We start from the raw sequence: 15644 nt of genomic DNA on the forward strand, positions 1-15644 counted from the left end.
AACAAGTGCCTTGAGCTTATCATAAGCTATCTGAGTACCAGAAGCAGCAAAAGTCTTGCTCCTCCCCACTCCCCACCATGGGGAAAGAAAGACCTATTAAACAGTTTGCAGAGAAAGAAGGAATTTGTAGGAAGTCAGGAAGACTCTAGTCACATGTCCCCTATTCTCCTACCCTGGGCCAAGGAAGACAAAAGACACTCATACTCATGACAGATGTTTCCTTTGGTAGGAATGTAATCAGGTGCAACACTGTCTCACAACTTCACTGGTGCTGGATCTCCTTTTCCTGTTCCCAGTGGTTCATAGTGGTGCTTGGGAGGATTGTTTGGGTTTTTTTATTACTTTACCCTCATCACAATCCATGTACTTTTCTAAGCTGGAATTTTATCACAATTATGGAAATTTTTCAGCCATTTACTCCTCTATGTTCTCTTTAGTTTTGTTTTCTCATTCAGGAACTCCTCTTGAATGTGTTTTGGAATCTCTCAACTATCTTCCATGATTCTCAACATCTCATTCATATTTTTCATTTATTCATCTTTTGGTGCTGTCTTATGTAATTTTTCCTATCTTTTGATTGACTAATCTTTCATTAGCTATTCTACTTGGGTTTTTTTAAGATTTTATTTACTTATTCATGAGAGACACAGAGAGAGAGAGGCAGAGACATAGACAGAGAGAGAAGCAGGCTTCATGCAGGGAGCCCGATGTGGGTCTCAATCCCAGAACTCCAGGATCATGCCTTGGGCTGAAGGCAGGTGCTCAACCGCTGAGCCACTGAGGTCTACTTGGTTATTGATTCTATTTGTCAGTCTTTTATTTCCAATAGCATTATTTTTCATAATTACCTGTTGATGTTTAATCATCTCTTGGTCTCATTACAAAGATGCTATTCCCTCCTTACCTCTTCAGTCTGTAACATGATGTTAAACTTAAAAGTAATAGGGAAGGACCATATGGGAAGGAAGGGAAATAGAATGGGGAATATCTCTAAATAAAGATAATAACAAAATCATAATGCCACCCAACATGATATATCCTACATACAATTAAAACCACACTCTTTCCCCAAAAGAGGTAAAGTCCTTGAGTAATGTTTACTTCTCTTTGATATCCCATAACTTAAATTCTATGATGTTAAGTTAACAATTCTTAAATATTAGGATATAAATAAATAAATAAATAAATATAAGTTTAAATAAATAAATAAATAAATATTAGGATATAAAGTCAATATATCTCATGTTGCATGATAAAGGAAGAAAACAAAGATATTTGCTTTATACACACACCTATAAACATATTCATAACACAGTAAGGAGGAATGCTTGTGACAGACTCCTCATTTCTGTATCTGGTCATGTGGTATTTATAACCATCTTTTTCTGCTACCCATTTCCTTTGCCTGCAATAAGCACCTCAGCTAGTTCTTTACCTGCTGACGTGACTCAAATCCTCATTCTTGAAAGGTCTGGGCCATTAGTGGTCCTGCCTGGATTGGACTGTTGTGGTTTTCCATTGAGCTTAATCACAGCACATTTTAATAGTAGGAGACACCCTAAGGGATCTCCTGTATTATATACACCTTGTTATCTTCACTGTGGAACAGGAGTCCAATATCCCTTGGTAGTCAAGATTAATCACCTCTGCTAGCACACTAACTCCTTTCTTTGCCTGTTGACTCAGAGACATGAAGACTCTAAAGTAGCCAAATGGTAGTCTTAACTTCCAGTTCAATGGAATTGTGTCTCTTGGTGGAGGCTTTCCTCCTCTGTAACTAAGACCTCTAGGCCTACAGAGCATAAGGAAGAAAAAGAAGCCAAAAATTTTGCTAGCAGGTAACTAGAGGTAATAATGAGTGGTACCATTCCCATTTCCACCTCTTGATTCTTGGACCCATGAATTTCGGCTTAGGAAAAAGGGTACTACTTTATATCAGACACTGATTCAGAGCATAAATTTTCTTGTTAAGACTGATGCTCTAACCCAGCAAAGGTACTGCCATCTGGTTGGTACCATATAATTGAGTGTTCAAAAGATCACTCCATAGTTCCACCAAATCATATGCCTTGGGATGGTGTAGAACATTGTAAGATCAATGAAGTCTACATAAGCATGGGTTCATTGCAGCACTTCTTATGCTGTGAAGTTCCTTAATCAAAAGCAATTCTGGGGGCCTCAAAGTGATTCAGTCAGTTAATCAAGAGCCAACTCTTGAATTCAGTTCAGATCATGATCATGATCTCAGAGAAGTGAGATGGATCCCTAAGTAAGGCTCTACACTCAGCATGGAGTCTGCTTGAGATTCTCTCTCCCTCTCCCTCTGCTCCTCCCCATGTTCATGATTTCTCTCTCTCTCTCTCTCTAATAAATAAATAAATTCTTTAAAAGGAGCAGCAGCAGCAGCAACAGCACTGTGTAGAATATTATGACAGTGGATAAGGCATTCTGTAAGTCCATGGGTGGTGGTTTTGGCAGAAGCACTGTATACAGGAAAGGCAAATCCATATCCAGAATAAATGTCTATTCCAGTAGTTAACCTGCCACCAGGTCACAAGCTAATTACCCCAGGAATAGTGCCATATGGGGGACTCAATGTTGGTCTCTTCTGGAAGACTGAGCACTAGCAGTGGCCACAGCAAGGCTGACCTTGGTGAATGGAGATCCATGTTATTGAGTCTATACATAACCTCTATCCTAGCCACCATGGCCACCTCAAACATGGGTTCATTGAATGATGACAGAGGTGACTGGAGAAAGAGGCTGAATAGAATCCACAGAATGCATCATCCCATCAACTTGATTATTAAAATACACCTCTTCTAAAGTCATCCTTTAGAAGAGGTGCATTCAATGGGACACAAATATTTGCCCATTCAGAGGAATCTATCCACACATTTCTTCCCCAAATTTTTTGTCACCAATTTTTCAATCATGTTCTTTCCAAGTCCCTAAACAATCCAGCCAAACCACAGGCCACAGCCCATGAATCAGCATACAACAGCATATCTGTTCACTTCTCCTCGCAAGTAAAGTCAACCACCAGGCATATTGTTCAAAGTTTTGCCCACTGGGAGGGTTTCTCTACACCACTGTCCATCAGGGATGTCCCAAAGAGGAGCTATTGTGCTACAGTAAAGCTGTCCACTTTTGGATAGTGCCTGTATAATTATAAACCAGGCCCAAGTCTTCTCTTCCTCTGTCAATTGATCATAGGAAACTCCCCATGAGACCAAAGGTGCAGGCTGAAAGGGAGAAGTCAATGTAGCAAAAGTGGGGATCCTGGACATTTGTGCTACTTCCTCACATAACTTAGTTTTTCCTTCAGGGCCTGTTTGGGCCCAATCACATATATATTCCACTTCCCTTTGATGATGGAGTGTTGCTATATCCAACTTTATGGTTTGGTATATCAGATAACACCCAGTTCATGATTGGCAACTTGGTCACGTGGTAATTTTTTTGCCCATAGTTAAGCGTTCAGTCTCTACTAAGGCCCAGTAGCAGGCCGAGAGCTGTTTCTCAAAAAGAATGTAGTTATCTACTGAAGATTCCAGAGTTTTACTCCAAAATCCTAAGGGCCTGTGTATGATTTACCTACAGGGGTGTGTCAAAGGCTCCAAATATCATCTCTATCTGCCACTGACAGTTTAAGCCCCATTGGATTTGCTGAAGCATATGGCCTAAGCAGCAGAGCAGTTTGCACGGTGGACTGGACCTATTGCAGAGCTTTCTCTTCTTTGGGCCCCACTCATAACTAGCAGCTTTTTAGGCCACTGTAAATGGACTAGAGTAACACACTCAAATGATGAATATGTTGCCTCCAAAGTCCAAAGAGGCCCATTAGGTATTATACCACATTTTTGGTTGTAGGACAGGCCAGATGCAACAGTGTATCCTTCCACCTTGGAAAAGATATCTCAATAGTCCCTACACACTGGACCCCTAGAAATTTTACTGAGATAGAAGGCCCTTGAATTTTAATCAGATTTGTTTCCCACCCTCTAATACACATATATTTTACCAATAAGTCTAAAGTAAATGGTACTTCTTGTTCACTAGATTCAATCAGCATAATGTCAACCATATAATGGACCAACACCGTATCTTACAGAAGAAAAAGGTGACCAAGATCTCTGTAAATTAAATTATAACCCAGGGCTAGAGAGTTGATATACCCCTGAGGTAGGACAGTGAAGGTGTATTTCTGGCTTTCCTAGGCAAAAGCAAACTGCTTTGGTGATCCTGACTAACAGGTATTGAGAAAAAAGCAATGGGAAGATCAAAAGCTAGGTACCAGGGGATGGGTTGTTTTGCTCAAGCAACGAAACCATATCTGGTATAGCATCTGCAACTGGAGTCACCACTGGTTAAGTTTATGATAATCCATAATCCATTGCCATTCTCCAAGATCCATCTGTCTTCTAAATAGGTGAGTGAAATGAGGATATAGTTGGAATCACCATCCCTGCATCTTTTGTCCTTGATGGTAGCACTAACCTCTGCAATCCCTCCAGGTACTTGGTATTGCTTTTGATTTACTGTTTTCCTAAGTAGGAACAGTTCTACTTGGTCTTTCCCATCCTAATAGTCCTCATTCCACCAATTAGGGAACCAGCATGGGGATTCTACTAGTCGCTAAGTATATCTATTCCAATTATTCATTCTAGAACAGGGAAATAACACAGGATGTGCTGAGGGACCCAATGGGCCCACTATGAGTCAAATCTAAATTAAAACTCCATTAATCACCTGACTTCCATAACACTCTAATCTTTTTTTCTTTTTTTTTTTTTTTTTTTTTCTTCATAACACTTTATTCTTGACTGGTAAACCACAGTGACATTTTGGGTCTCCTGGAGTTAATGTCAATTCACAGATAGTGTCCAGTAGTCCCCAACACCTCTGATTATTTCCTTTTCCCCAATGGACAGTTGCCTTCCTAAAAGCTATAAGTCCCTTTGGGGAAGGCTGGGATGAAGATTAATAGTGTAAATTTTTAGTTGTGTACCAGGGTCCTTCCTAAAGGGGATGTAGTCCCCTCTCCATTCAAAGGGATCTGGGTTTATAAGCTGGCTCAAGTTTAGGAACTGATTGAGGAGCTCTGACTCCGTTTTTATGGTTCAGGTTAAACTTGTTCACTTGACTTAGAACTTTTCGTATACAGATCATGTAAAATTTTAGTAGGCTTCCTACCTACTTTCACTTCTAGGAATACCATAAGCAACTAGCCAATGCCATAGGTCAGTCTGATTGCTGCATTGACTACTACAGTAACTACACTCACCTTGCCTTTGGCAGTTGAGTGCCACCCCTTTACCCCTGCCACCCCAAGATCCAATTGTTCCCACTGTATTTTGGTTTCCCAGTTCAATGACTGCAGCTCCTCACTATAAGGTCTGATCTATAGAAACGAGCAATCATAGAGCTCTTCAAGTATATAGGGACTCTTCACAAATTTAGTTCTCACGGGAATAGTAAAATGTATGTTTTCTGTACCTCCCAGAGTGGGCAAATCTTAAATGATAAATCCATTCTAATATTCTAATCTCCCTAAGTCTTTGAATCCTTTCTTCTACTTTAAACCAAGGCATGTCAATCATTTCTAATTTGTTCACTGTGAGCCACCTTTTGGTCCATGGTTATGTTAACCAGACAAACTGTTAGAGTCCTTCCGAACTCCTTGAGCTGCAGTATAAATGCAGAATCTGTTTAGTGAATCTATATCAATAATTTCAACATGATCCAAATGAACATCTTCTCCACTATTACCTCACATCCTCAATATCTATTCCTACACATGTTCCCCAGATTTCTGTCCGCACAAATCAGAAAACTCAAATAGTCTTTTGGAATGTAGTACAGCTCCTTAGGGGTCACATCTGATACCTCACCTTTAAGGACTGTTGGGATTTGAGTCTAGAAGCAAAGATAGCAAGTGGATGTGAGGCCTGAGGAAACTCACCATCGTCTTGAATGGTTACTGCCTCAGGGGTGTCCTTATAGCTTCTTCAGCCAATGCAGAGTTAATTCTCTCAGTAGGGAATCACTACCACTAGGGGTAGGAAGTCAGTTTCTACTGTGGGTAAGGAGGCCTCTTCCATGTGCAAAAAAAAATTCATCAAAATTAAGGGGCTCAAGGCTCTCAGCTTCATCAGGGACTTCCTACACACCTCCAATTGAACTTATAGAATCCCGTTCTTCCCCAATCTATGCCCTAACTCTAATACCCTGCAAGGCTGGATGTTTAATACACATTATATAATTCAGCCAATTGCAGGGTAAGAGTCTGCATTTGATTTTCAGCAATTTCAACTCTTCACCTATAGTAGATAAGAGTCTCCTTCAGGGCACACATAGACACTTTCAGTTGATTCATGTGGCATTTGAACTGGGAATTCAAATCCCCGAGCTCATCCTTTTTTTGACACTTTGTCCAGAAGCATTAGAAGCAACCAGCCAACTTCATTTGTGATTTTTCAAAAAATGTTAGAAAATATTAAATACACAGTTACCCAACTCCTTGCTTATTGGTGGTTAATTAAGAATATCCAATAATGATATTTTGTACATCTTTATTGCCAAATTATACCATAGATTATCAATGTCCTCTTTACTAGAGGAAATAGAGTCATTAGCATGTTTAAATCTAATTAGAGGGGGGGATCCCTGGGTGGCGCACCGGTTTAGCGCCTGCCTTTGGCCCAGGGCGCGATCCTGGAGACCCGGGATCGAATCCCACGTCGGGCTCCCGGTGCATGGAGCCTGCTTCTCCCTCTGCCTATGTCTCTGCCTCTCTCTCTCTCTCTCTCTCTCTGTGTGTGTGTGTGTGTGTGTGTGTGTGTGACTATCATAAATAAATAAAAATTTAAAAAAAAATACATTAAATCTAATTAGAGGGGATCCCTGGGTGGCTCAGCGGTTTAGTGCCTGTCATTGGCTCAGGGCATGATCCTGGAGTCCTGGGATCAAGTCCCGCATCAGGCTTCCTACATGGAGCCTGCTTCTCCCTCTGCCTCTCTCTCTCTTTCTCTCTCTCTCTCTCTCTGTCTCTCATGAATAAATAAATAAATAAAATATTTTTAAAAAATAAAATAAAATAAAATAAATCTAATTAGATTAGAGAATCAATTCCTGAAACCCCTGAACCAATTCAGAAAATTCATCCCTAAAATTCTGTTCTTCTAGAACCACTCTCAATAACCAAAATCTATATTAGTCTGGGAGTTAGAGATGGATAGATAGATAATAAGGAATTGGCTCATGTGATTATGAAGGCTAAGAAGTCCCAGGATCTGTACTTGGCAAACTAGAGACCCAGGAGAGCAATGATGTAAATTCTAGTCTGAGCCTGAAGGCAGGAGGAAACTAATATTCCAGCTTGAAAACAGTCAAGCAGAGAGAGACTTCTTTCTCATCTAGCCTTCTTACTCTATTCAGGACTTCAGTAGATTGGATAAGGCTCACCAACACTGGAGAGGGCAATCTGCTTTACTCACTCTACCTATTCAAATGTTTTTTTTTTTTCTATTCAAATGTTAATCTCATCCAGAAAAATCCTCACACACACACCCAGAATAATGTTTATCCAAATATCTGGGCATTCTCATGTTCCAGTCAAGTTGACACATAAAAGTAACCATTAAAAACTGGAAGAATTAAATTAATTGCCTACATCAAGGAATTACAGTCTGAGAATTTCAACAGAAAAGCTTATAAAGAGCCATGAAAGTGTCCATAGGAGAAGGAAATCAGCTTTAAATCTCAGCCAGTCCCAGGGAACCCAAATCCAGCTTTCAACTGTTCCAATCAGGTAAGTCCCTTCCTGAGCCCCCTTTCCATTCTATCCTTGAAATCCAATCTCAGATGGGTCCACCATGGCAGCAGGTGAAGGAGGAGGAGGTAAAAGAGAGATGGAAACAGACCCCGCACTTCCCTGAAGTAAGAAAGCCAACCAACCTACTAAAGACAAAAGAAGTTTTCTCTCTCATAAGAGTTTAATGTTTTTATTACTATCTGGGAATAGGCAATTTTAATTACGAATTGAATTAAAGTGACTGAGTTAAAATAACTACAGAGTTTTCTATCACCTAAGAGTGACCCAAAAAGTCATCACTGACAAGGAAAAAACTGCCCCCACCAAGTAATTTTTAAGAGAGGTTGGGAGACCCCCCATGAGTCAGTAAATTTTCAAAGTATCCATTATTTCCATCTCTGTGTTATGAATTTTTCTGTTTGCTCAGTCTGAAATATGCCTCATAACGCATTTCATGTCTTTTGTCATTGTTTTTTTATAGCTCATTCTGCATGGTAGTGTTTTCCACAAACAAGTCCTTCTGTGGTAGATACTTTTGCCTTAGCCCATTCTTCCTAGTTTACACACTTAGGACTAGGTGTTAGAGATTTTCTTTTTTCTTTTTTTTTTTTTTTTTAATTTATTTATGATAGTCACGCAGAGAGAGAGAGAGAGAGAGGCAGAGTCATAGGCAGAGGGAGAAGCAGGCTCCATGCACCGGGAGCCCGACGTGGGATTTGATCAGGATCACGCCCTGGGCCAAAGGCAGGCGCTAAACCACTGCACCACCCAGGGATCCCCGGTGTTAGAGATTTTCAAGTGTTTGCTCTAAGCCAACAAAACTCCCGATGCTGTACCCCTGTACAGGACCAGTCCAGACAAAGATGTCCCCTTTTCTTCCTGCACCATGGGCAAGCAGCACATTTCTGAGTGTTTTCAGTCCTGGGTCACTAAATAGACAAGCCCCAACCCCAGCTTCATGCAATGAACATGGGTCCACTCTCCTGCCAAACTTGGGGTACACTCATTTCCATTCCCACATGAGCTTTGAAGTCCAACCTATATATACCCAATTCCTTCTACCCTTGGGCTCTATTTCATCAGCTTACTCTTAACACTATTGACCATAAAGATTGTGTGTGTGTGTGTGTGTGTGTGTGTGTGTGTGTGTGTGTGTGTGTGATCTATCGTTCCTCTGTGTTTGGAGAAGGTTACAAAGAGGGTTTGATGTGTGCTCACTCCATCATCTTGATCAGATGTCTTCCAGTCATGCCTCAGACACTACTGAGCTAGATGAGCAGGATATATGCCCCAGTCCCAAGTCACCCCAGTTTTGCAATAGAATGAACAAGTCTATTTTCCCTCAGTGATGGGAAGAATTTGCTTGCTTATTACTAGCTTTGTAAGAGAAATCCCTCCCTCTCTTGTCCTGTCTGCCCAGAAGAGTAGACACCACTCCATGAGAGCTGATGTAAGACAGACTATTCCACATTCTAGACAGCCACAGTGTCAGGAGCTTCCCCAAGCCCTCCCTCTCACAATAAGAACTTCAGAGATGACTCAGAGTTTTCAGATAAAATCTCAGGTGCAGATGCTGATATCACATAGTCAGCCTCCTACTCAAACAGGCTCAGAAGGCTCCAGGCCTCCAATGTGCTGCTCTCACCAGGATCCTATTCTTTCCTGGGACTGCATCATCAGCCCAGCCTGGCTGATCAGCCCAAGCCTTAAAGCTCCAACAACCAGTTAGGGTAAGAAAAACAAGAAGAGGGACCTAAGCACTCCCACTGGGGCTGGTGGAGAGTCTAGACCCAGAGAGGCAACATGGATGGCTCAGGAACTACATTTGTTTAGCATAGAAGCAGCCCCTATAGCCACACCCCTCAGACCTCTACAGCCATACGTCACCTTCCCTGAGAGCTGAGCAAGTGGTCAATCAGCAAGAAGTTCAGCTGACTAGAATCACTGCATACCAACTGTACACCAGACACCACTAAAAACTTTACATACATTTTCTCATTTATTCATCTACCCATTCTCATGTGGGAAATAATGTCAGTTCCATTTTTCAGATGAGTAATTGAAGCTCAAAGAGGTTAAGTAATTTGCCAAAGATCACACAGCTGTTAAGTGACAGAGTCATAATTCAAACCCGGGGAGTCTATCTAAAGCCAAAGAAGCACTATTGGTCCCTCCGTTCTCACTGCCTCTGGCAATGGGGTTCTCCAGGATGTTGAATTGGTTCACCCTACAGCAGCTCCCACAGAGAGGTATCCACCTTTCTGGGAGGGACAAGAAGAGCATGAACCTCAGTCTAGAATGAGGAGTGAAGGAAGGCTATACCACGAAAGAAAAGAGCAATCCCCCAACCACACAGATCTCAGCAAGAGGACCCTCAAGGATCCCATTTGGACCTACTGTCTGATGGTGTCCCAGGGTTTGCCTGCAATCAAAGCTCCCAGGTGTCTCTTACTGGAGGGTACCCCAACAGTCTCGTAGAGCCCCACCCTGGAAAGGCAGTCCAGATGCCTCCCGCTCTGCCTTAAGGAAGAATATGGGCATTTGTGTCATTTAGGGATTGGAATTAGGCAGATGCCAAGTAACCCCAGTAGTGCACTTCCATGACCCAGCTTCTCCTTATCGTTGCCTGGTTGCAGGTCTCGAGCTCCTCTGACCTGCACTGCTGGCATATGCACAGCTCGCACTGTGCCAGGCAGCCTTTGACTGCTGGGGCCTCCAGGCCTTTTGCATTCAGGCCAACCCCAGAAAGGGAGGTGATGTACGGCCTGGCCGTTGAGCCCTGAGGGGTATGGCTGTATGGGCTGCTTCTATGCCAAGCAAATGTAGTTCCTCAGCCATCCATGTTTCAGAGAGTCAGCCACTCTCTGAAAATCTTTTCTAGGTAGTAGCCTTTACCAGCAACAGTCAGTCCCCACTCGGAATGGCTCCCTGATTGGTTCTAGGCTTCTCCAGAAAGCAAGGCTCCCAAGTATCCATCCGTGGAGGGTTCCCAACCAACCGGTGTGGGGCCCCACCCTGACCAAACAGCCCACTGGCCTTCAGCTCCACCTCCCAGGAAATATGCACATTTGAAGGTAGGTGTAGGTGAAGGCCTGGAACTAGGCAGCTGCTAGGTAGGTAGTCCCTGACAGCTTTTCCTGTAAGCAGACCTGACTTGACATTGTTCTGTTCCAGGGCCCTGGCTCCCCCACACTGTCCCTACATACACAGTCCCAGTTCACACCCCACACCTTGTTAGCGGGCCTGGGGCTGCCGGGGACAACCCCAGGCCCCATGGGACTCTGGCAGGATGCCACCAACTGAATGGAGAGCCCACATCCTGAAGATATTTCTGACATTGCATTTAAAGCTGGGGACTGCCAGTCCCTGCTTGGCCCAGCTGCCTCAGGGTGTCCCAGCCTCCTCCCCCAGGCAAGGCTCCCAGGTGTCTCTTGCTGGACGTTACTCTCACCCTCCCACACAGCCCCACCCCGGCAAGGCAGCCCATACAGCTCCAGCTCTGCCTCTGGAGAGCTTGTACCCCCCCATAGCAACCCTGTCAGGGCCTCTCCAGGCACTTGCCCTGTTCCAGGCTCCCCTGACCTGCACGGCTCATGCATGCCCAGCACACACTCTGTCAGCCTTTCCAGGGCACCTCAGGCCCTCCAGGCCTGTGGCTTCAGGCCGGTCCCAATCCTCCTGCACAGCTTCCTGGATGAAGGGAGCCCAACCCTCCAAAATTTCTCTGAGGCGGCTACTCTAAAGGGGTGACATCAGTCCCCACTGGCTGCCTGCTAGAGTCCCCGGCTTACCCATCATCGAGGCTCCCAGGTGTCTCTCTTGGGGAATGGTACCCGGCAGCCCACCAAGCCTCGTCCTGGCCAGGCAGTCCAGATTCCTCCAGCTTCTCTTTCAAGAGAAACACGTGCATTTCTGTAGCTAAGGCTTGGAACCAGGCAGATGTCAGGTAACCCCTGGGGCTCCCCCCGGAACCTAGCCGCTTCTTACAGCTGCTGAGTTTCCAGGGCGGGCTCCGCAGGCCTGTGCGGCTCCCGCATGCGCAGTACACACCCCATCAACCCACCCAGTGCATCCCGGGCCCTTCAGGCCTGTGGAGCCCAGGCAGGTCCCAAACCACCTGCACAGCCTCCTTCGTGGAGGGATGCCGCCCCCAATATCTTTCAGAGACAGCAGCCTTAAACTTGCAACAGTCAGACCCCATTTGGACAGCCTGATGAGGCTCAAGGGTTTGCCCACATTCAAGGCTTCCAGGTATCTCTTGTTGGAGGGCACCCCAAGTGTCCAGCACAGCCCCACCCCAGCAAGACGGTCCAGATGCCTCCGGCTCTGCCTTCAGGGGCATATGCACATTTATGTAGATTAAGGCTTGGAATGAGTACCTGCTCCTGTGACCCAGCCTCTCCCTGCAGCTGCCCTGTGCCAGGTGATTGGCTCCCCTGACCTGCAGGGCCTCACATGCTCATTCCCACCCATCTGCCTTGGGTAGGCTGGGCACTCCAGGCCTGTCCTACATTAGGACAAAAATGCATCTCTAAACAGGAGCTGGCTCAGCTCAGTGTTCTGAATCCTAGCCACCTTCTGAATAAGTGCAGTGTTTTGTTCTCATTTTCTTGTGTTGTTGTTTGTTTGTTTGTTTTCTGAATACCAGATTACAACTTCTCCCCCTAACCTGCCCCTGGAGATCCCTCTTCAAATAGTCTGAGGACCGTATATGTGTCCTTTTTGACATTCCCCAAGTGACTCTGGCATACTGGGATCTGCTAACACCAGCCACTCCTGACTTGCTGTCCTTGAAACTTTCCTGCTGTACCCACTCTTTTGGAAGAAGTAGGGTGCCTCTTCCACTCCTTCCAGTTCCCTTAAAAGCTTTGGCCAGTGGAACCCTCAGCCCCTGCATTTGACACAGCCCTCCTGCCAAACTCAATGGCCTCTTCTCTCAACAGTATGGGATGCTGATTGTCATCCACCCCGTGCAGTTCAGCAAGCTCAAACTGACCTCAAGTTCTCTACCCACACCTCCCGACCTCCCTCCATACAGCCCCTCCCTCCTCAGCTTGCTCTGCAGGGATGGGTCCTGTGCCCTCCCACTGCTGCTCCCACTGCCTTCTGGACACGTGTCATCCCAAACCTCAAATATTCCAAAACAACCTTGTTATCCTTGCCCCAAGCACAAGCTACTCCCCCTTCCCAGTCTGTCATTCTCCTAGTTTCTTAGCCCTGGACTCAGGAATCATTCCTACTTCCTCTGCCTCCTTCATCAGCTATGCACATTGACTATAAACAGGGTCAACTGCGTAATGTTTGGGGCCCCTTGTGCATGAAGCAGAAAAATGTCATTAAAGGCACATAAAAAGCTTTTTCCTTTCTTCTGTGATCTTTTTCTACGCTTGTCATGGAGGTTTTTATTTGTTGTTTAATGTGTTCTAAGTAAAAAAGAAAAAATTAAAATTTTTAATTAGTACAAATTTTACTTCTCATTTTTGCAAAACAAATATCAGAGCATTTGGATGTTGCACTGTCACCAAAATTACATAATTCCTATTTCCTGCCTTGTCCCCAGAGGGTGCCACAAGCTGGCCAGAAGAGGCAAACACAAGCCAAACACAGGAAGTTTGGAAGGCCAGGATCCATTAAACCTTAACTCCTAAGCATCAATTTTATGGGTCTTCTTAATACCTGAGTATAATCAAAGACACTTCAATTGAATTTTGATATTTTTATGTGGCTTTGTCTAACTCGGGGTTACCACTTACACGGTTAATCCACTTATGTTCCCTTGAAACATAAAAATTCCTTCTGACTGAGGTATTCATGTTTACTAGTTTCTGTTTTCTTCATCTACGCGAAGAAGACAGTAATCCAACAAAATACACTTTTTTTTAACCTTCTCGTAGTCTACATGATTTAGATGCACTCTGCATATCATCTTAGACCAATGACTTCAGATTTACTATATGTCAACTGACCTCAGCCCATTCTCTTATACCTGATGTTCAAGTTGTCTCAACTTTGCCAGTGGGCGCCCCTTTTAGATTGCCTTTAAGTCCTTTTGATTCCATTAATCTATTTAAACTCTCCTACTTCCTGGTCTTGTTAGTTGTTCAGCTTCATCTTGAACTTTCAAAGTACAGAATCAAAGTACAAAATCTGCCATTTCTCCCAAAGTGTTTTCTGTGGGAAAAGAGAACTGTAGACCAGAATGTGCATGCCAAGATGCACCATCTGGTGACACATCTCCCTGGCCACTTCAACAAAGAAACAAAAGGTATATATTTTTAGTTTACTATTTTTGTTCTTTTTTTTAAGATTTTTTAAAATTTATTTATTCATAAGACACACAGAGAGAAAGGCAGAGACATAGGCAGAGGAGAAGCAGGCTGTCTGTGGGGACCCCAGTGCAGGACTTGATCCTGGGACCCCAGGATCACAACCTGAGCCAAAGGCAGATACTCAACCACTGAGCCATGCTGGTGCCCCCTATTTTTGTTCTTTTAAAAGCATGAGTTAATAGTGATTTTTCCAGTTCCGTTCTAACAATACAGTATTCCTATTCAAATCCTTGATTCTACAATTATGTTTCCTTTTCTTTTATGCTAAACAAAACCTAGATTCCTAACAAAATAAATATAATTGCTTATTTTCTTTGTCTGAAAAGAAAATAATTCTAAAATAGCTCTAAAACATAATGCAAACTAGTAGCAATGCAAACTAATAAAGTTCAATTTTTCTAATGCTTACTTTTTGTTTGTTTTTAGGCTGCATTCCACTAAAGATTTGCCAAAAAAAAAGAAAGAAAGAAAGAAAGAAAGAAAGAAAGAAAGAAAAGAAAAGAAAAGAAAAGAAAAGAAAAGAAAAGAAAAGAAAAGAAAAGAAAAGAAAGAAAAAGAAAAAGAAAAAAGTCTTCGCTCTAGAGTCATTTATAATCTCTCACTCTTGTCTTGTCTCACTCTTGTGAATCCTTGTCTGGCATTGAGTTTTGGTTCACCTGCTTTCCTTCATTTTCAATCTGAGAGCCCTAGCATCAGAACAGCCAAGAGACCAAACCTCTTAGGAGGTAGAGACTAGGAGACACTAGGAGAAAGAAGGTCTTCTCAAGATGATGGAGAGAACCCCAACAGTATAGTGGCCAAAATTCTGCATGACGGTTGCATTTCACCATTATCTGTCCACCTACAATGGTTTAACCTATAGGTACAATAATCAGGATTGGTACACATGATTTCTGGCTGAAAGAACCAATTCTGCCTCTTGTTAACGAACCTATCCAATCTATATTACTGTCACACATTTGGTTGGTTTTTCTTTTCTTTTTTTGTAAAGTCTTGTTCTAATCTTCTAAGCTTTTTCATTTATCTTGTTCCTTCTATGAACTATAAACTCTCCCTTCTTTTATAATGTTCAACATTCCCTTACCGGCCTAATATACTGTGTTACATGTTATTTCCTCAAGGTTTCAGTGAAGAATCAAAATCAATTAGCAGTATCTTAAGTCCAGATTTAGTCAAAGCTTTTAATTTTCTCACAAGGGGATCAAATTCTTTTTTTTTTTTTTTTTTTTTATTCATGAGAGACGCAGAGAGAGAGAGAGAGAGAGGCAGAGACACAGGCAGAGGGAGAAGCAGGCTCCATGCAGGAAGCTTGATGTGGCTCTCGATTCCGGGTCTCCAGGATCATGCCCTGGACCGAAGGCAATGCTAAACCACTGAGCCACCCAGGCTGCCCGGGGATCAAATTCTTTACGATTATCCAAGAACATTACCTCTAAATGCAGTACCTTAAGATTTTACTAGAAATCCCTTTGACTTAGGGGTCAAAATTCAGGTTTGGC

At 43.2% G+C, this 15644-nt stretch overlaps 1 long non-coding RNA gene across 1 annotated transcript in view; it reads right to left on the minus strand.

Moving 5' to 3' along the window:
• LOC140614452 (uncharacterized) overlaps positions 1-12009 on the minus strand; it is a 54915-nt gene extending 42906 nt beyond the window's left edge. The window contains exon 1 of the long non-coding RNA XR_012015305.1: positions 11608-12009. This is a non-coding gene — a long non-coding RNA (uncharacterized lncRNA). The remainder of the gene's footprint in view (positions 1-11607) is intronic.
• Positions 12010-15644: the final 3635 nt, after the last annotated feature.

Source organism: Canis lupus, chromosome 22, assembly GCF_048164855.1.
Source record: "Canis lupus baileyi chromosome 22, mCanLup2.hap1, whole genome shotgun sequence".
In the NCBI taxonomy this organism is placed as follows: Eukaryota; Metazoa; Chordata; class Mammalia; order Carnivora; family Canidae; genus Canis; species Canis lupus.